The sequence below is a fragment of the Balaenoptera physalus genome (genome assembly GCF_965194825.1).
Source record: "Balaenoptera physalus genome assembly, chromosome: 16".
Taxonomy (NCBI): Eukaryota; Metazoa; Chordata; class Mammalia; order Artiodactyla; family Balaenopteridae; genus Balaenoptera; species Balaenoptera physalus.
Window position 1 is genome coordinate 55,539,120 of NC_138898.1, and position 21,173 is coordinate 55,560,292.

Below are 21,173 nucleotides of genomic sequence, written 5' to 3' on the forward strand. Positions count from 1 at the left end.
CTTTGGTCAGGAGAGAACTTTGAGTCCCTGGTATGTAGATTCTCCAAGGGAATGTGAATACTGGTACTAAGTAGTCTGGCTCTTTGGGAATTGTATATTAATCACTTAGGCCCTTTTAGGGACAACACATATATATCTCAATATTCTGGAAAAACATAAAAACACATAAAACACATAAAAAACAGCCAGCAGTCATTCAGCAATCCACCATGTCCATTGAAACTTCCCCAAAGTGCAACATTTTGTGTAATCAACAGAGCTTAGTGGAGGTGGCTGGCTAGAGGGAATTCTAATTGTAGTCACTATGATGCTTATGGTCACAGCATTGCAGTGTATCTTGGTTTCTCTTTGGTGAGCTCTGGTTTGGAAGGTATAAATCCATCATCTGTTTTAGCAAATATTTATTGAGCACTTTGGATGGGGTGGAAGATGAAATATGGAGGAGAGAGTAAATCTCTTCCTGGCCACTATGTTTTCAAGCTGTCCTAGTACTCAGCTGTGGGTCATGCAGGCTTGAGGGTCCCACAGTTCCAGAAGCATCTCCCACCCATGCCATTCTGGACTAGATTCTTCTTTGCCAGCCCGGTAGAGCCATCTCTGACTCTTACTTTCTTTTGCATGGCAGTTATATCAGTCACTGGGAATTGTTACAGAAGTGCAGTGCATTTTGTGAAACTTACGGTTGATCAAGAATCCCATTAAACTTTGTTAAGAAATCTACATATTTATGACATAGTTACTAGAGTGGAGATGGAGAAATTTCCAAACACATTATAGGAATCATCCCAACAGAAGGTAATAGTCAGAACTCTTGGTTGCAAGTGACAGAAACCCACATCTTACTAGGGTAGGTAAGAAAAGGGACTATGCTTTAGTCTGGTTTTCCCTCAAAGCAGACCCTGAGGGACTTCCCTGGTGGCAGTGGTTAAGAATCCGCCTGCCAATGCAGGGGACACAGGTTCGATGCCTGGTCCGGGAAGATCCCACATGCCATGGAGCAACTAAGCCTGTGCGCCACAGCTACTGAGCCTGCGCTCTAGAGCCCGTGAGCCACAACTACTGAAGCCCGCGTGCCTAGAGCCCGTGCTCCGCAACAAGAGAAGCCACCGCAATGAGAAGCCTGCGCACTGCAATGAAGAGTAGCCCCCGCTCACCACAACTAGAGAAAGCCCGCGCGCAGCAATGACGATCCAACACAGCCAAAAATAAATAAATAAAACAAATAAATTTATATATATTAAAAAAGCAGACCCTGAAACAAGGATGGGAGTGCAAGTGGTTTATTTGAGAGGTGACTCCAGGGAGCACCCGTAAGGGAGTGGGGACGTGATTCAAGGAAGGGAAGAAGGCCAGCATGGCGAGTTTTAGTCTGGGGTGCGTGCAGTACTAGAATGGTGAGTACCAATGGGCTATGGGCATGGCATCTGCAAGAGGCCTTTTGAGGCATGATTTCCCATGTCACTGAAGTCATTCTGCAGAAAGGCAGGGATGCAGCTGGGCTCTAGGAACCAGGGGCTCACACATTACCAGATCTCTCTCTCCATCTCTGTGTCTGCCTTTGTCTGCATATCACCTCAATTTTCTCTCACTGGGGACTGGCTTTCTCCATAAGGTGAGGAGTGTGGCCACAAACACTCCCCTTTGTCTCACTCCAAAGTTCCTGTCATCACAGAGCATGTCTATATTTTCCCAGTTCCAGCTAGGAAAAACAAACCTGAGGGAGGAACTCTGATTGGCCTGTTTGGGTCAGATGCCCATCCCTGAACCAATCAACTGTGGACAGGGGGGCGGAGTCATGTAAGAACATGGCAGCCCCCACCAGAGCCATGTGACTGGGGTAGGAAAAGGTGCAAGTCTCAACAGAAGGGAGGGGCCGGTAGGCTAAAAAAAAAAAAAAAAAAAAAAAAGAGATGTCTGTGATGAAAGGAAAGGATTAGGAGATGCATCCTGTTAAACCTGTTACTGATTGGGGCTTTGAACATTTTTCTGAATATAAAGTTTCACTGTGGTTCTTTCAGCATGATTTAGCAGAAAGGGAAAATCCTAGCATGAGCTGAACATTTCCTATGGGCAGGCTGTTGCTGTGGATTCAAATACTTATTGATTGATCCAAAGATCAATTACAATGCTTCTCAAGGGATGTAAACTCTGATAGGGTCTGCTTTTGATGGGGCTGAAGTCACGCAAGAGGAGAACTGGCATGTAGGACACTCTAATTTCTTTCTTCCATTGAGTACTGTCAAGTTTAGGTTCTGGCTGGCATTGGATGCACCTGGAGGGACGGTTGCATATAAAGGATTGTGTGTTTGTGTGTGTGTGTGTATGTATGTTAGGTATTTTCCAAAGATGAGTGCAGCATCCCACAAATGCCCTTTTGCAGTGTGATTGCAAACTCTTCATTAAGAGGTGGAGTTTATTTCTCTCCTCTTGAACCTGGGCTGGCCTACGACTTGCTTGGACCAGTAGAATGCGGCTGAAGTGAGGGTGTCTGATGTTTGGTCCTAGGCCTTGAGAGCCCTTGTAGCTTCTCTTATTTTTGCTCTCTTGGAAGCCAGCACCAAGTAAGCCCTGGATCTCCTGCTCAAGGGGCCATGTGGAGAAGGGCTCTGGAGGACGAGAGGGCACATGAAGAAAAACCAAGTTCCCAGCCACCAGCAGAACCATCTGCCAAGCATGTGCGTGAGGCCATGTTGACCTTCCAGCCCAGCTGAGCCTCCAGCTGCATGTAGCCACACAAGTGAGCCCACATGAGACCAGCAGAGGAAATGCCCAGCCATCGCACAGAATCATGAGAAATAACAAATTTTGTGGTTCAAAGCTACTAAGTTTTGTGTGTAGTAGAAATAGCCCACGAGGGTGTGAGCATGTGGGGTACACAATTCCCATCTGCTGAAGATCCATGAGTTCCTAGGATCCAACCCAGAGCCAACTTATGTCCTCAGTGTCCTTGTTTGAAACTTTTATGAAAATTTTCTTTAAAGACAATATTTTTAGAGCAGTTTTAGGTTCACAGGAAAATCAAAAGAAGGTACAGAGATTTCCCATATATCCTCTGCCCTGCACATGCACAGCCTCCCCCATTATCAACATCCCCACCAGAGTGGGACATTTGTTACAATTGATGGACCTAACACTGGCACATCATAGTCACCCAAAGTCCATAGTTTTACAGTTCACTCTTAGTGTTGTACATTGTATGGGTTTGGAGAATTCCTATGAAATTTTCACAGATTTGGACCATCCTCAGGGAAATCCCAAAGCTCAGAAATTATTTTGCCTCCTGGAGTCTTCCACATGTGGTTGAGCCTTAGCAATTCCTAAGAAGGATCTGAAATGAAAGAAAAATGTAAAAAATGTATTCCTATGGCTTCACTTCGGCAAGATTCATGTTGAGTGTTCAGCTAAGTGCTAGTGTTAAGCCAGATAATGTTTTCAAAGACTGCTATGGCCTCAGGGTTGGCAGGATTCGAATGGCCTCCCAGCATCTCTGACATACCTATAAGGGTTGGATTCAGCTGGAATGGACCCAGGTCTCTTTGGGCTAATATGCTATTTCCTTAAGGCAAATGCCACGTCACATCCCCTCCTAGAAATCTCCACAAATGCAACCCCAGAAGCATTGACAGAACATTGCTTTAACTGAAGATTTCAGGAGAACATAGAAGAGGTAATGTCACACATCACATGGTTAAACCTCCATCTTTTGTAAAGTTCCTCACTATATGGCCACGGCACTCTGTCCTTCCTTCCCATAATTTCTCCCCTCTGCTCTCTTTAGCCACAGCCCTTTCTCCAACCACACCGTGCCTTTCAAAACCTCTTCAACTTGCATGCTTCCTTTAGCAAAATCTTTAGCAAACCTGCATGCCTTTGGGGGACCTTAGTCCACTTGACACATGTGGACATCCAGCGACATAATCTTCACTCCTCCAGGCAGCCCTTCTGGTGTGGATTGCATGCCTGCTGGAGAGCTCATCCTTATCTTCAGCTGAACTCTTGTCTTGTAACTTCAGATCTGTTGCTCCTTGTTTGATATCTTGGGCCATGCTAAACAAATCGAATTCCTCTTTCTTACAATAGATATTTGGAATACAGCCATATTTCCTCTCTTCCCCTCCTTCCCTCCCTTCCTCCCTCCCTCATTCCCTTTTCTTTCCAGAGCAGGGGTTGGCAAACCTTTTCTATGATGAGCCAGATAGACCTTGTGTGCCTGACTGTCTCTGTCACAGCTACTCAGCTCTGCCACTGTAGCATGATAAGCAGCCATAGACAATACGTAAACAAATGGACATGGCTGAGTTCCAATAAAACTTTATTTGCAAAAATACACCGCAGGTCTCGTTTTTCCTGACCCCTTGCACTGGCATATTCTCTCTAGACTGAATATCTCTAACTTTTCTTTTTTTTTGAAGATATTTATTTATTTATTTATTTCTGTGTTGGGTCTTCGTTTCTGTGCGAGGGCTTTTCTCTAGTTGCGGCAAGTGGGGGCCACTCTTCATCGCGGTGCGTGGGCCTCTCACTATCGTGGCCTCTCTTGTTGCAGAGCACAGGCTCCAGACGTGCAGGCTCAGTAATTGTGGCTCACGGGCTTAGTTGCTCCGCAGCATGTGAGATCTTCCCAGACCAGGGCTCGAACCCGTGTCCCCTGCATTGGCAGGCAGACTCTCAACCACTGCGCGACCAGGGAGGCCCTCTCTAACTCTTTTGACCATTGCTTATTTGTTGTGGCTTTGATTTTCTTCTCCATTGTGGCAACCATCTTCTGAATGCCTGTTAGTTTGTCTGTCTCTCTTAAAATGTGGCCCTGAGAACAAGATGCATACTCTGCAAATGTGATGATGTAACACTCTCTCCTGCTGCATTTTGAGCAGGAGAAAGAGAGCAGGAGTGACTGTCACACTTGGAAACTCCAACTTTGTGAAAATTTGGTGGGACATCTCTGTGAAGGATGTAAACCTGTTCATCCACAGGCTGGCAGGAAAGAAACCAGAAGCGTGATCTGTCGAGCGTGAATTTAATATTTGATGTACAGAGATCTCTGGCTTGTCTGATTGAGATTAGAAGGGGAGGTCTTGTCCACAGAAAATAATTTCTATCCCCACGTGAGGAACCAGCAGATAATCATGTGAGCAGAACTTCCTGAGAACAAAGACGAGGGGAAACAGGTGTTAGAAGAGTGAAAAGGTCAATAATTAAGGCTATGACTGTGCTGGGAGAGGAGAAAGAAGAAAATTAGACTGCCAGGTGTGAATAACAAGAAATCTGATGGAATTAGCAGTAAAGGACAGACACTGAAGGCTTCTTTATTCCTCTCATAGTCAAAAGTTTTTGCTTAGACTGGGTGGGGGAGGAAAAGGCACGTATGTTGAGAATCCTGTTTCACTAAGTATGGAAGGAGGATTTTGGAAAAGGTCTCAGAAGAAAGAGAGACACGTGGGAGCTCATTGGAAGTCCCCAGAGGCTGAGCCCCCTCTTGGCATGATGCAGGGTTGAGAGGGAGGGGGATGGCATTCAATCAGGTCTTTGCTTGTCCAACACAATCACCTCTTAAACGTTGGCTGTTCTCACAGCCTAGTCCAGACACTGTCATCTGCTCTCTCTGGACTTGCTCCTAGGTTGGCCCTTCCGTTTCCATAGCTTTAGCTGCCGCTCCTTGGCTGATGACCCTCAAAGGTCCATCTCTGTCTCCTTTGAACACCAGCTTACACATCCAATGTTTTTCTTTCTTTTTTCCACTTGTCAGCAAAGTCAACATCTCATGCTTAACATGTCCAAAGCCAGCAAAGGCAAACTCTTTCTTTTCGTCCTCCTCCCTCTCTGTGCCCCAGCCATGCCTTCCCCATTCCTTAAATAGCGCACTGGCTACCCAGCTGTTCAAGGCAGTAAACCAGGCATTGTCCTCTTTCCCCCTCTCCCATCAGCAAGTCCTGTGATTCTGAACTTTATCTCAACTTGTCTGTTCTCTCCATCTTTGCTGCCAGGACAGGACATCATATCTCAGCCGGGCTACGGCAGTGGTCTCCTAACCAGTTTTCCTGCTTCTGCTCTCAACCCTTAGCAACCCATTTCCCACCTGGAAGCTAAAGGGATCTTAGGGTCCCTGCTTTGGCTTCCCACTGCATGGAGAAAACTATCCAGACCTTGGGTCTCCTTCAGGCTCCTGCCCACCTCTCCACCTCCTTCCTGCTTCCTCTTCTTTGCCTACTCTGCTTCAGTCACCCTGGCCTCCTTTTGGGTCTTTGGACTCAGCAATCTTTTTCCCACCCCAGAACCTGTTATTCTAGCCTGGAATGATTCTCCTCTGCTCCTCCCCAAACTAGCCTCTGATCATCCTTTAAGTGTTAGCTTAAATGTCCACTCCATAGGGAGGTCTTTCCTGATCCCTTTTATAAAGAGGACTCTTGGTTATTCTCCACTTCAGCCTCTTGCTACTCTCTTCATGGACTTTATTATTTTTTCTTTGTCTCCCCCAGTAGCAATAAGCTCCTCAAGGGCCAAGGCACACCTACCTTGTTCATTGTTGTGTCACCAGCACCCAGCCCAGTGCCTGACACATTGCTGGATAAATAAGTCCAGAGTGAAGGGGTAAAAAAATGGAGAGTTACTTCTCTGAACTATAGATGATGAGATTAAACACCTTGTGTTTTCCTTAGTCAGAAATTATGTGCAATTAGGCATATAATAAATGATGATGATGACAACATCTGTGTCTTGCCTGATGTTCATCGCCAATCACTAAATTAGTCAGTTGTGCCTCTTTTGACAGTTCTGTTTTCAATATAATGATTTATTTCTTTTAACTTATGTCTGTTGGCTTTGTTTGGGCTCGTTAGCCTAACAAAGTGGCAGATTGTGTTGATATTTGCTCTATTATTTACAATGTCATTAACTTTAAAAATGCCTTTGCTTTGGATAAGAAGCCCTAGTTAGGACAGTGTATTAGTCAGGATGGTTTGGGTTATGCTGTTGTAACAACAGTCCCCCAATCATAGTGGCTCAATACAGCAAGGTTTATTCTTGGTCATGTTATGTGTCTAGTGTATATCTGGGCATTTTGGAGGTAGTCTGTCCATTCTTAGTCACTCAGGAGTCCAGGCTTTTGAAAGTTCCATCTGCATGTGTCTCCTTGATAACCAGCACAGGGGAATCCCACAGTCTCTTAAGTGTTCTACCTGGAAATGACATGAGTTACCTCTGCTCATGTTTCATTGGACAAAATAGATCACATGGTCATGCCTAACTTCCATGTGCCTGGAAGGAGAGCCAGAATATTTGTGAACAGCCTCATTGGCTGCTCCCATCAGTTACACAGAAGAACTCACTTAAGTACAGTTACTTATTTGTGATTCCTCCCAAGTTCTGAAGCGAATTCTAATCCATTAGCCTTCAGAAGATATGTGCATTTCCAAGCTCTTATTGGGCACTGTTTTGTTTCAGAATGTCAGACTTAAGACTGTTCTTGGAGGACGGTATGGTGTAATGGTTAAAAGCAGGGCTCTGATGTTAGTTTGCTTGGGTTCAAGTGCTATTTCTACTGCTTGTTGGTTGTGTGATCTTTGGAAAGTTTCTTCTTTCTTTATCTTTTTATGCTTCATCAGTAAAATGGAGATAACAGCAACAACAACAATAATAGTATCATCTATCCCTATGGGGATAGCCCAGTGATTGAAACATATGGGCTCAAAGTACTATTTATTATTATTATTGGTTTGGGGGGTTAGTTACTAAATTTTGTCAAAATTAAGAGTTCAACAACTTTGAACACTTGGTTGGGAGTTATCAAAGGAACAGGTTTCTGAAGAGTAAGGATTAGGGAGAGGGGCAAAACTTAGTGGGTGTTTTAAAGATTGTGGATTTTATTTGTACAGACTTGGGGCTGAGTTCTATCTCAAGTGCCAGATAGTGAGGCAGCCTTTGCTAAATTCCATTGCTTTCCTGGGCTTCAGCCTCATCTATAACAAATGGAGTTAAGAGCATCCATTTTTCAGAGTGGAGATAAAGATGATTAAGTCAGAGGGAATGAAAATAACTTCCATCGATGATCAAAAGTGTTAGTTTACTTCCATATTAAATTTCTGTTACTGGGTAACAAATTACCACAAACTTAGCTGCTTAAAATAGCACTCATTTATTATCTCACCGTTTCCGTGGGTCAAGAGTCTGGGCAGAGCTTAGCTGGGTCTCACAGGCTGTAATCAAGGTGTCAGTCAGGGCTGGGGTCTCATATGAGGCTTGGGGTATTCCTCCAAGCTTATTCAGTTTGTTGGCCAAATTCAGTTTCTTGTGGTTGTGGGGCTGAGGCTCTCAACTCCTAGAGGCTGACCCTCTCTACAGGCAGCTCACAGCATCACCCTCTGTTTCTCCTTGGAGGCCAAGGGGTGAATCTCTCTGAAACTTCACTTTCTTTTTTTTTTTTTCCAATTAATTAATTTATTTATTTTTGGCTGTGTTGGGTCTTCGTTTCTGTGCGAGGGCTTTCTCCAGTTGCGGCGAGCGGGGGCCACTCTTCATCGCGGTGCACGGGCCTCTCACCATCGCAGCCTCTCTTATTGCGGAGCACAAGCTCCAGATGCGCGCAGGCTCAGTGGTTGTGGCTCACGGGCTTAGTTGCTCCGCAGCATGTGGGATCTTCCCAGACCAGGGCTCGAACCCGTGTCCCCTGCATTGGCAGGCGGATTCTCAACCACTGCTCCACCAGGGAAGCCCCTGAAACTTCACTTTCTTTAAAGGACTCCCCTGATTAGGTCAGGCCCACCCTGGATGATCTGTCTTTTAACTCCTGGTAGACTGATTAGGGACCTTAATTACATCAGAAAATCCCTTCCCCTCTGCCACGTAACCTAATCACAGATTCTGACCACACTCAAGGAGAGATTATACAGGACATGGACAACAGAGGGTGGGAATATTGGGGGCCATCTTAGAATTCTGCCTACTGAAACTTCCTTCCTCCCAGACGAGCAGACATTGGTGGGGGAGGAGGGGTTATCACAGCTGCGTGCATCCCAGAGGTTGAGAGAGCCTGGTGTTGGCCTAGGATGGAGGAGGCTGAGAGGTAAGTGTGAAAAACTTTGTCCAATTTGTGCTTTGTTGGGGCCGTGCTTTCCTAACCAGCCACAACCAAGGTAAGACCTGGTTGTTTAGATTCCTTTTCTCTCTTCCTCCCGAGGCAGTGTCTGCAGTCCCCCAGCCCTCCCCCTCCCAACCTAAGACCCACGAGCCATGAGCTGGAATCATGAGGTGCCATGATCAGAGCTGCAGGTGAGCAACAGGTGGGACCACAGGAACAGAGTAACACCCTTGATGCTTCTTCCCAATGGCTCCGCAGACTGCCAGCCAAGGAAAACAAGTCTTGGATGAAATAAAACTCAGAGAGAAGACGATTTTTTTTTTAAAATTAATTTATTTATTTATGGCTGTGTTGGGTCTTCGTTTCTGTGCGAGGGCTTTTCTCTAGTTGCGGCAAGTGGGGGCCAGTCTTCATCGCGGTGCGTGGGCCTCTTACTATCGCGGCCTCTCTTGTTGCGGAGCGCAGGCTCAGTAATTGTGGCTCACGGGCCTAATTGCTCCGCAGCATGTGGGATCTTCCCAGACCAGGGCTCGAACCCGTGTCCCCTGCATTGGCAGGCAGATTCTCAACCACTGCGCCACCAGGGAAGCCCAGAAGATGAATTTTAAGTGGTGATTTTTTTTGGAATCTACCAGATGTCAGAGGCTCTTTGAAACAACACAAATGCTGTCTCATTTCCGCAGAAGGAGGCCCAGGGAAGCTGGTGTGAGGTTCAAGAACCAAATTACCAACCACCTGTGCAGAAAAACAGTGTCTTCGTGCTCACGGGGCCGTGGGGTACACTTAATAACAAGTGATATAGAAGTCAAGGTTGGCTAGACATAAAAAGCCACTAACCCTGAGGTCTCTAGGTTCTTCTCAGCCAAAGCTTGAGTGTAACGAGGTTATTGCCGGGGAGCAAGTTGAGAGGGTCACTTCGAGACTGCTTTGGGCTGGCCTGTGACAGATGCCCACAGCTCCCCTAATGGAACTGCAGGGAAGGAAGCACCTGGTGACATCTTGATCAGCCCCAGAGCCCCCTTCCCTCCCTCTGCAAATGCAGCTCCTTCTGGGCTTTGAAACACACTCTTGTCAATAGCTGTCCCACAGAAGGGACGGAAATTGCTTGCTTGTACATCACTGCCAGGCAGGATGGGGAAGGACCCTCCTCTCTCAACAAAAAGGGTGGCATGATAGAGTAAGGTGGAAGGTCAATTTGGATTATGAAGTATTCTTAGAATTGATGCAGCTCTAAAGGAGGAGGGAGGGCCCCAGCCGTCCTGGGTTGGGAATGACATTGATAAAGCCGGTGTCACCCATGGGATACAGATTAGAAGAAGCCTTTGTCCTCACCCAATGCTAAATGGGCTGCCTGTGTGATGAACTAAAATTCAGAGTGGGGAAACAATTGCAAAAGCCCACGTATCATCGAGCTTGTTGATAAATGTTAATGAGACAGGAGCAAACACTGAGATGGGGCAGTATTGATTAAGAAAGGAAATAAAAAGTGCCGAGCAGTTCCTGACATTTTGTTTAAAGTGTCTCTTACCACAGCATACAATCCTTGTAAACCTTTGCTGTGATACATGTTATTGTGTCCCCCTCTTCTTCCCTGCTCTCTGCCTTCCATTCATTCTGTTGCTCATTCATTCATTCATTTATTCATTCATTTAACAAATATCTGAGTTCCTACATACATATCCACATAGTGCTACATACTAGAGTTAAAATAGTGGACAAACTCCCTCTGGGAGTTTACGGACAGTGGTAGGAGAGATACTCTAAAAGGCAACTTCAAGGCATGGCATATAGCTTGGGAAAAGACAAGGGCCCCTTAATGGGGGACTTGGGGTGAGAAGGCTTCCCAGGGGAAGTGATGGCTGGGCTGAGACTGAGATGGGGGCCTGGAGGAGGAATGCTGAAAAGCACCCCTGCAAAGGGTCAGGGGACAGAGCTTCCCAAGGTTGTGGTGGGCAGCTGCGATGGGCAGGGAGAAGGGTAAGAAATGAGGCAGAGGGAAGTGTGGTTAGTGGTGTACACAGTGGGTTAAATTGTGTCCCCTGAAAAGATATGTCCAAGTCCTAACACCCGGCACCTGTGAATGTGGCCTTATTTGGAAATGGGGTCTTTGCAGATGCAATCAAGTTAAGGTGAGACCATACTGGATTGGGAGTAGGGAGTTCTAATCCAATGACTAGTCTTCACAAGACAAAGAAGAGGGAGATTTAGATCTAGAGACACAAAGATACAGGGAGAAGGGAATGTGTGATAAAGGCAGAGACTGGAGTGATGCAGCTACAAGCCAAGGATGTCAAGGCTCGCCAGGAGGCACCAGCAGCTGGAAGAGGGAGGAAGGAGTCTTCCCTAGAGTCTTCAGAGGGAGCACAGTCCTGTTGGCACCTTGATTTTGGACTTCTGCATCCAGAACGGTGATAGAATTAATTTCTGTTGTCTTAAGCCTACTTGTTTTCTATAGCAGCCACGGGAAACCAACACAGAGGGGTGGAACGTGTGCGGGGAACATACCTGTTCCTCCAGTTTCTACGAGGAGGAAAGCCGTGTAAACACCAGAAATGTGATATCGGGAGTTGTCGACTCCATTGCCCACGGGGCTGGATGGGGCTGGGGGCAAACAGAGGCCCCACCAGGAGGTACAGCCACCCCTCTGCTTCGGTTGACTGCCGTGTGGTATGATTTTTTAGTAGAAGTTAGAAATCAGATTTTTAAAAATACGTGGAAATCCTCATTTAAAAATATTGGCAGCTAGTTAACAAAAATGTAAAAACAGTGTGCAGGCAAAACCAAACAGGTGTGCAGCTCTGATTTGGACTGTGGTCTAACCATCTAAGACCTCATGAGAAAAGTTTCAAAGTAAGTGAAATTATCTATGTAAATTGCCAAACACAATTCTGTTTGTTTCGGGACAGTATAAAATTGACCAATTTCCCGTTAATATGGAAAAAAACATATACTGGAGAGGAGCTGGGTGCTATCTCCAGGGAGGCCTCACAGAGACAGCAGAGGTCTATTCTCCCACCCCCAAACTTTCTGAGGCAGGGTCCCTCCATATGAAGAGGATTTCAGGCCCTATTCTGAGGACAGTGGGACCTCAGACTTTAATGTGTACATACAAATCGCATAAGGATCTTACTAAAATGCAGATTCCGATTCAGTGGGCCTGCGGGAGCGGGGGAGGGGGCTGAGGTTCTGCATTTCTGACGAGATCCTGAGTAGGTGCTGATGACGATGCTGCTGGCCAGAGGACCTCGCTTTGAGCAATGAAGTTTTCAAGGCACTGTGCACATCAGAGGAGAAATTCCTCAGCTCTGACACGCATTGAATGTAGCCTGTCTGCCCATTGTCTGGAGACAGATGAGGGGATAAGCAGAAAAGGTGGAAACTACCTTCACTTTCAGAAGCAGGGGGTAGGGAGAGTCGCTCAAGGTGACAGAAAGGTTTGGGAGAGGTTCTTCTTGCTGCCTTTGGCTCAGGAGATGGAGCGGGAAAAGAGTGAGTCTGATAGAGAGGAAGCAAAGGCATCTGGGGAACCAGCTGCCCTCCCCGAACCAAATTCCGAGTTCGTCCTGGTGGAACACTGCTGTCTCTCTTTCTCACCCAGGCCTGTGGCGTCTGGCCTCTCTTCTCGTGCAAACATTTTTCTTTGCATTACTGGAAAAATTGGACCCACAGACTGAATCCACCTTCGGGCAGTTTAACTTGCGTGACCAGCACTTATTCAGCAGATAATCACCAGCCTCATTAACCTTGGCTCATTCTCAAGAGGGTTTTTTTTTTTTTTTATCGGGGGGAGAGTTGGTGGTAGTTGTAGTGGTGGTGGAACGTATGAATTATTCTTTGATAATTTCTGGAGTGTGTCGGGAGCAGGGTCATTAATTTTGTTGAGTCAACACAGCTGGTGTTCCAAGACCTGTTTGTTGGTGTTGTTGATGTGTGCATGTGTGTGTATCATGTGAGGTCACATGTACACATTTGTTTTAAAAGCTGACTAGTGACCTCTCCCTGGAGGCGTCTCTTACCCACCTGGTGTTGCCAGGAGATATGAAAACTAATGCCTTGGGTTCTATTAGCATTGTGTTTCTCAAAACAGGGTCCTTTGTCCACCTACATCAAATCACCTGGAGAGTGTGCTAAGGTGCAGATTCCTGGGCACCATGAGGGACCTGCTATATTAGAATCTCTGGTGCTGGAGCCCAGGAATCTGCATTTTTTCAAACCCTCCCTGGTGACTCTGATGTACAGAATCTGGAGAATCACTGCTATAGGTGAGACTCACAGGGTTCTTTCTGCATGTCTGCTGGGCCATCCCACCTACCTTTGGGTGGTTGTCTTGATTATACTTGTATTTTATATTACAAAGCACTTGTTTCTCCCGGATCACTGGGTTGACGTTCTAAATGAACACTGTGGCCCAGTGGAGGGACCTTTGCTGCTCACCTTCATGTCCTCATATTCTGTCGACAGCCCTGGTTATCAGCGGGGTACTCTCTCAAGACCCCACAGCTTGTGGGTGGTGGAGTCAGGATTCCACCCCCAGCAACCTGGCTTCGAAGTCTGCTCTCTTGTCCACTATAGCATGTGGCTGTTGCAGACACTCCTGTGTACACAGAGCTTCTTCTTGCACCCATGGCCACCTGCTTAGCTGTACAGGGGGTAGACCAGATGTACCAGGAAGTTACCACACCGGGAACATCCTCAGCCAACCACAGGCAGCTTCCTTCCAGAACCCAGCTTCCTTCCACTTCAGGAGACAAGGTTCTGAGACTCGCTCCAGGTTGTTTCCCTGAGTTTCCCAGTGTGACTGAGCCCCAGTTGCCCATAGTAGGGACCTGCTCATCACACCTCCTGTATTGGCTTCCTCACTGTCTCACATCCCTACTCCCCAGTCGTGCTTCTTAGGATCACCTCCCAGATCAACTACTTGTACCCAAACCCTTATCTCAAGGGGTCTGCTTCTGGGACATCGTCTGCTTAAACTGCCTTAAGCATATCATCTCATTTAATCTTCACATCAGCCTTGCCCAGTAGGAACCATCATGCCCCACTTTATAGATGAAGAAATGGGGGCTTAGTGAATTGAAGCCACTTGGCCAAGCCAGGACTGGAACCCAGGTCTGTTGGCACCAATGCCCAAACTCTCAGCCTGTACTTTGTACAGTGTTTTTAGGTAAGTGGTGGGTGGTACGTGGCGTGTGTTGGGTTGGGCGAGTTCTGATCTTCTCTTGCCACACCTGCCACCCTCCGAGCCGAGAGGGCATTCATGGTGCACCTCTTTAAACTTACAGTATGGGTACAGAAGGCAAGAATCCTGACATCAGGCACCACGCCCCGTGTTGAGCCAGTGTGCCTACCTTGGGCCCAGCTTACTTGTGTCCAAGCCTTTTGATAACTATGTGGGCTGAACTTGGCAGAGCGAACCCCAGGCAAGATAGACTCTTTCTGGTGGAGCCCCCTGCTCCCCACTGCCCTTGGCCTAAGCTCTGCCGCCAACCCCCAACCCCTGTGAGCAGACCTCTGGGTCCCAGCAAAATCCTTCTGTCAAAACCGACTTTTCCTGGTTGGAAGGCTTGCAGGGTTTTTGTGTTGATCGATTTCAAGTCTGTGATCTTGTTTGTGGCTGCCTGGGTGGTTCCCAAGGTCTGCCTTCATGTTAGAATTTTGCACTTGAGCCCACAGGCTATTCTGCCAAGAGCAGAATTTCTATTTTAAAAGAAGTAAATAAATAAACCGCTCCGGAATGGTAATAAACTTCCAGAGTCTCCTGGGGTCCAGTCTCTCACTTGCTCATTTGGTGAATTCAGCAAGTTCTTGGGCACCAGAGGTATGAGGCAGTGAAGTCACACAATCACTGGGCAAATATCTTTGGAGTATTAATATTTGCGGGCCTGTGAATGTGTAATCACATTGACGAGAAGTGCTATTGTGGAAAAGAAATGGTGATTAGAGAGAGAATAAGAGTGGGCCAAATTTTATCACTGTTACTGGGTTTGTTGTATAGATTATTACAGAATTTATAGAGTTCATAATTAAATCATTATAGATCTTGTAATTATTATGCATAATAATAAGTATAGATGATTCTCCATGCTTAGTAATATAAAGCACACATACACGTACAAATAAGTGGGATTATACTGTATATATTCTTCAATTTGCTGCTTCTTTTAATATAGAATATATCATGAACATCTTTCCAAGACAGTGCAGAAAGACTGCCTCATTAAAAAAAAACTCCTTGTGACAGAAACTTTCAAACATAAACAAAAGTAGAATAGTGAGATGAATCCCCCTTTACCCAACTCAACAATGATCAACTCTTGACCAAACATATTTCATCTAGATGCCCCCTCCATCCGCTTCCCCCATTCCCACATTATTTTAAAGAAAATCGCAAATGTTGTATCACTGAATTTATAAATATCTCAGTGTACCTTATTCCTTTTTAACTATTATTTAATATTCACTGATAAACATACCATAACTTATTTATCCTGTCTCCTGTCGATGGGCATTTCAGCTGTGTTTAATCTAGATAAAGACACATTTTCTAGTTGCAAAGTGAATTAAATGAAAGTATTTTCTCCTCCTCTGAAGGGGACCTTACACTGAGGACGCAGACTGTCTAGACTTGTAAAACGACAGCTCACTTCGTTGTTGCCTCTTGCCATCCCAGACCCAGTGGAGAGAAAGGAACAGGTCTCTGAGCCAGGAAGGAAGGGAGGAGGTGTGCTGGCCATGGTGTGGGGGTGAGGTGGTCATCCCCACAGCCTGGTCAGGGAGGCACAGCAGTTTCACCAGTGGGTCCCAGCTAGTGTTAGGGCCATGGAATAGACTTGAGTGTTGTAGATTCCTGGAGCTGCTGCAACAAATCACCATAACTGGGTGGCTTAAAACAACAGAAATCGATTCTCTCACAGTTCTGGAGTCCAGAAGTACGGAATTAAGGTGTTGCCATGATCATGCTCCCTTGGAAGGCTCTGGGGAGAATCCTTTCTTGCCTCTTCCAGATTCTAATGGCTCCTGGCAATCCGTGGCTTGTGGCTGCATCACCTCAATTCCTGCCTCTGTCTTCATATGGCCTTCTTCCCTACATATCTCTATGTCCTTTTCTTATAAGGACACTGTCATTGGACTTAGGGCCCACCCTAATAATCTCATCTCAATTCTTACCTTAATTATATCTGCAAAGACCCTATTTCCAAATAAGATCATATTCTGAGGTTGGGGGTAAATGTGATTATTTTTGGGGGATACTCTTCAACCTACTACAGGAATTGTCCTGGTATTTCCAAGTGCCCAGGCAAAAGGCCAAGACTTTTCTGAGGCTGAATGGGTGCTACAGGCCAGGCCACAGAGCAGTTAGGGCACATTCACCTGCAAGCAACCAAGAACCCACCTCTTGGCACATGATTGGGAAGATCCACAAGAAGCCTAGAGGTTGGTGTTTCTGGGGATGGTTCAGAAGCTCCATGATGTCAGGGCTCTGAGATGGGGATTCTGCCATTCTCTTGGCTTTTCCCCCATGGTTATAAGATGGCTGCTGTGGCTCAAGCAGGAAATCTTTATAGAGCTCCATGCAAAGGTCTGGAGAGAGAGAGAGGGAGGGAGGGAAGAAGGAGGAGGTGGGAGAAGTGGAGGAGGAGGGGGAGGAGGAGAGAAGAAGAAGAAATGAGATTAGTCTTTCTATGAAGGAGTAGACATCTTCCCAGGAGACATCCCCTTGCATCCCATTGGTCAAGACTGGGTCACGTGGCTGCCCCTAGCTGCAAGGGAGGCTGGAAAAGCAAGCATCTCTTTTGTTCAACCTCTGTAGATGGAGCTAAGAGAGAAAGAAAGAGCAGAGGAGGGACCTCTACCTATGGATGAACAACCCCCCCCCCCCAACTCTTCCAAATAAATTTCCGACTAATGCATTGTGCTCTTCTATGTCACTGTATTCAGTCTCCCCACTGCAAGAAAGTCCTGTCATCTTGTTATCTCTCAAGATCTACGTGCATGAAATCAATCGATGTGATACACCATATTAACAAATAGAAGGATAAAAACCATATGATAATCTCAATAGATGCAGAAAAAGCTTTTGACAAAATTCAACACCCATTTATGATAAAAACTCTCCAGAAAGTGGGCATAGAGGGAACCTATCTCAACATAATAAAAACCATATATGACAAACCCACAGCCAACGTCATTCCCAATGGTGAAAAACTGAAAGCATTTCCTCTAAGATCAGGAACAAGATAAGAGTGTCCACTCTCACCAATATTATTCAACATAGTTTTGGAAGTTTTAGCCACAGCAATCAGAGAAGAAAAAGAAATAAAAGGAATCCAAATCAGAAAAGAAGAAGTAAAATTGTCACTGTTTGCATATGACATGATACTATACATAGAAAATCCGCAAGATGCCACCAGAAAACTACTAGAGCTAATCAATGAATTTGGTAGAGTAGCAGGATACAAAATTAATGCACAGAAATCTCTTGCATTCCTATACACTAATGATGAAAAATCTGAAAGAGAAATTAAGGAAACACTCCCATTTACCATTGCAACAAAGAGAATAAAATACCTAGGAATAAACCTAACTAAGGAGACAAAAGACCTGTATGCAGAAAACTATAAGACACTGATGAAAGAAATCAAAGATGATACAAACAGATGGAAAGATATACTATGTTCTTGGATTGAAAGAATCAACTTTGTGAAAATGACTATACTACCCAAAGCAATCTATAGATTCAATGCAATCCCTATCAAATTACCAATGGCATTTTTTCACAGAACTAGAACAAAAAATTTTACAATTTGTATGGAAACACAAAAGACCCTGACTAGCCAAAGCAATCTTGAGAAAGAAAAACGGAGCTGGAGGAATCAGGTTCCCTGACTTCAGATTATACTACAAAGCTACAGTAATCAAGACAGTATGGTACTGGCACAAAAACAGAAATATAGATCAATGGAACAGGATAGAAAGCCCAGAGGTAAACCCACGCACACATGGTTACCTTATCTTTGACAAAAGAGGCAGGAATATACAATGGAGAAAAGACAGCCTCTTCAATAAGTGGTGCTGGGAAAACGACAGCTACATGTAAAAGAATGAAATTAGAATACTTCCTAACACCATACACGAAAATAAACTCAAAATGGATTAAAGACCTAAATGTAAGGCAAGACACTATCAAACTCTTAGAGGAAAACATAGGCAGAACACTCTATGACATAAATCACAGCAAGATCTTTTTTGACCCACCTCCTAGAGAAATGGAAATAAAAACGAAAATAAACAAATGAAACAATGAAAACTAATGAAACGTAAAGGTTTTGCACAGCAAAAGAAACCATAAACAGGATGAAAAGACAACACTCAGAATGGGAGAAAATATTTGCAAATGAAGCAACTGACAAAGGATTAATCTCCAGCATATACAAGGGTCTCATGCAGCTCAATATCAGAAAAACAAACAACCCAATCCAAAAATGGGTAAAAGACCTAAATAGACATTCCTCCGAAGTAGACATACAGATTGCCAGCAAACACATGAAAAGTTGCTCAACATCACTAATCATTAGAGAAATGCAAATCAAAACAACAATGAGGTATCACCTCACACTGGTCAGAATGGCCATCATCAAAAAATCTACAAACAGTAAGTGCTGGAGAGGGTGTGGTGAAGAGGGAACCCTCCTGCACTGTTGGTGGGAGTGTAAATTGATACAGCCACTATGAGGAACAGTATGGTGGTTCCTTAAAAAACTAAAAAGAGAACTACCATATGACCCAGCAATCCCACTACTGGACATATACCCTGAAAAAACCATAATTCAAAAAGAGTCATGTACCACAGTGTTCATTGCTGCACTATTTACAATAGCCAGGTGATGGAAGCAACCTAAATGTCCATCGACAGATGAATGGGTAAAGAAGATATGGCATATATACACAATGGAATATTACTCAGCCATAAAAAGGGACGAAATTGAGTTATTTGTAATGAGGTGGATGGACCTAGAGTCTGTCATACCGAGTGTAGTAAGTCAGAAAGAGAAAAACAAATACTGTTTGCTAATGCACATATATGGAATCTAAAAAAACGGTACTGATGAACCTAGTGGCAGGGCAGGAATAAAGATGCAGACGTAGAGAACAGACTTGAGGACACAGAGTGGGAAGGGGAAGCTGGGACGAAGTGAGAGAGTTGCCTTGACATATATACACTACCAAATGTAAAATGGATGGCTAGTGGGAAGCTGCTGCATAGCACAGGGAGATCAGCTCGATGTTTTGTGATGACCTAGAGGGGTGGGATAGGGAGAGTGGAGGGGGAGGCTCAAGAGGGAGGGGATATGGGGATATATGTATACATATAGCTGATTCACTTTGTTGTACAGCAGAAACTAATTCAACATTGTAAAGCAATTATACTCCAATAAAGATATTAAAAAAAAAAGATCTACATGCATCAACACATGTCAAGGATTGTCTCATTACGAGGCAGCTTCTGTTTGGAGGGCTCCTGCCCCAAGGAGGGGGACTTTCTGGAGAAACCCTATTATATCAGTAGCTTTAAGTTCTTTCCCCCCACAGTTAAGACTGTGCTGAAATGAACATCCTTGTCCATAAATATTTGTACATCCATGATTGTATTTTGGTGGGTTGCATTTCCGGATGTGGGATTGCTGTGTTGGAATACATACCTCGTGCATTCTTTTTTTTAAAAAATAAATTTATTTATTTTTGGCTGCATTGGGTCTTCGTTGCTGTGTACGGGATTTCTCTAGTTGCGGTGAGCGGGGGCTACTCTTTGTTGCGGTGTGCGGGCTTCTCATTGTGGTGGCTTCTCTTTGCTGTGGAGCACAGGCTCTAGGCACACGGGCTGCAGTAGTTGTGGCACGCGGGCTTAGTAGTTGTGGTTCGTGGGCTCTAGAACGCAGGCTCAGTAGTTGTGGCACACCGGCTTAGTTGCTCCGCGGCATGTGGGATCTTCCTGGACCAGGGCTCGAACCCCTGTCCCCTGCATTGGCAGGCTGATTTTTAACCACTGTGCCACCAAGGAAGTCTCATACCCTGTGCATTCTTGGTGGGAGCTTTCTCTAGGGCCGGATGCAGATCCCACTTGCTCATCTTCAAGCTGACAGTAGCCCACGGTTTTCAGGGAAAGCTGAGCAGGAATATGCATGTCCTTTGCTTCCCTCTCAAATCCATTCTCTCTGCCCGCCGTGCCATCCCTGTTTTGGCAGCTAGGTTCTCTGATGACTCTGGAGCTGTTGTATACATTATTTATACATCTTTTTATATCACCTACTGTGGCACCAGCTGGGGACAGCAAATACTACAAACATGGCACCAATAAAAAAGAATGTGTAATCAGTCTTTAAAAATTCCTTCTTGTCTGCCAAGGGCAGCACGTGAGGGTGGAAAGTGAGCAGCTGGCTGGTCCTTGCTAATTTTGAGGCGGCTTCACTCAGAAAATGATTTCTGCTTCACCATCATTCTCTCCCTGACCTCTGGAAGAGGCAGATCCCAGGAACCCAGCAGATTTTATGGGGAGGGTGTACATGTCTGATCCCATGAGGGGAAAAATAATTTTTAAAAACACATTATACCTTCACCATAAGTGGGGGGGTATTATTACTGGCTCTGTCTCTCAGATGCTGACAGAGAAGTGGGGCTTTTTGGTTATTGCTTATTTATTTTTTTCCTTCCATTTTGTTTTATCGAGACATAATATTTACACAGTAAAGTGCACTCATCTTAAATGTGCAATTTGTTGATTTTTTATTTTTTTTTAGTTTTTTTTTTATGTATATATAAATTTATTTATTTATTTATTTATTTTTGGCTGTGTTGGGTCTTCGTTTCTGTGCGAGGGCTTTCTCCAGTTGTGGCAAGCGGGGGCCACTCTTCATCGCGGTGCGCGGGCCTTTCACTATCATGGCCTCTCTTGTTGTGGAGCACAGGCTCCAGACGCGCAGGCTCGGTAGTTGTGGCTCACGGGCTTAGTTGCTCCACGGCATGTGGGATCTTCCCAGATCAGGGATCGAACCTGTGTCCCCTGCATTAGGAGGCAGATTCTCAACCACTGCGCCACCAGGGA

The 21,173-nt window shown here is 45.2% G+C and overlaps 1 long non-coding RNA gene across 2 annotated transcripts in view; it reads left to right on the forward strand.

Moving 5' to 3' along the window:
- The window catches only part of LOC309644859, a 49,154-nt gene extending 28,304 nt beyond the window's left edge, over window positions 1–20,850 (forward strand). The window contains exon 4 of one of the 2 annotated variants that reach the window (XR_014254624.1): window positions 9,173–20,850. This is a non-coding gene — a long non-coding RNA (uncharacterized lncRNA). Of the gene's footprint in view, window positions 1–2,551; window positions 2,621–9,172 lie in introns of those variants that run through there. The other variant, XR_014254625.1, reaches the window with a different exon arrangement.
- Window positions 20,851–21,173: the final 323 nt, after the last annotated feature.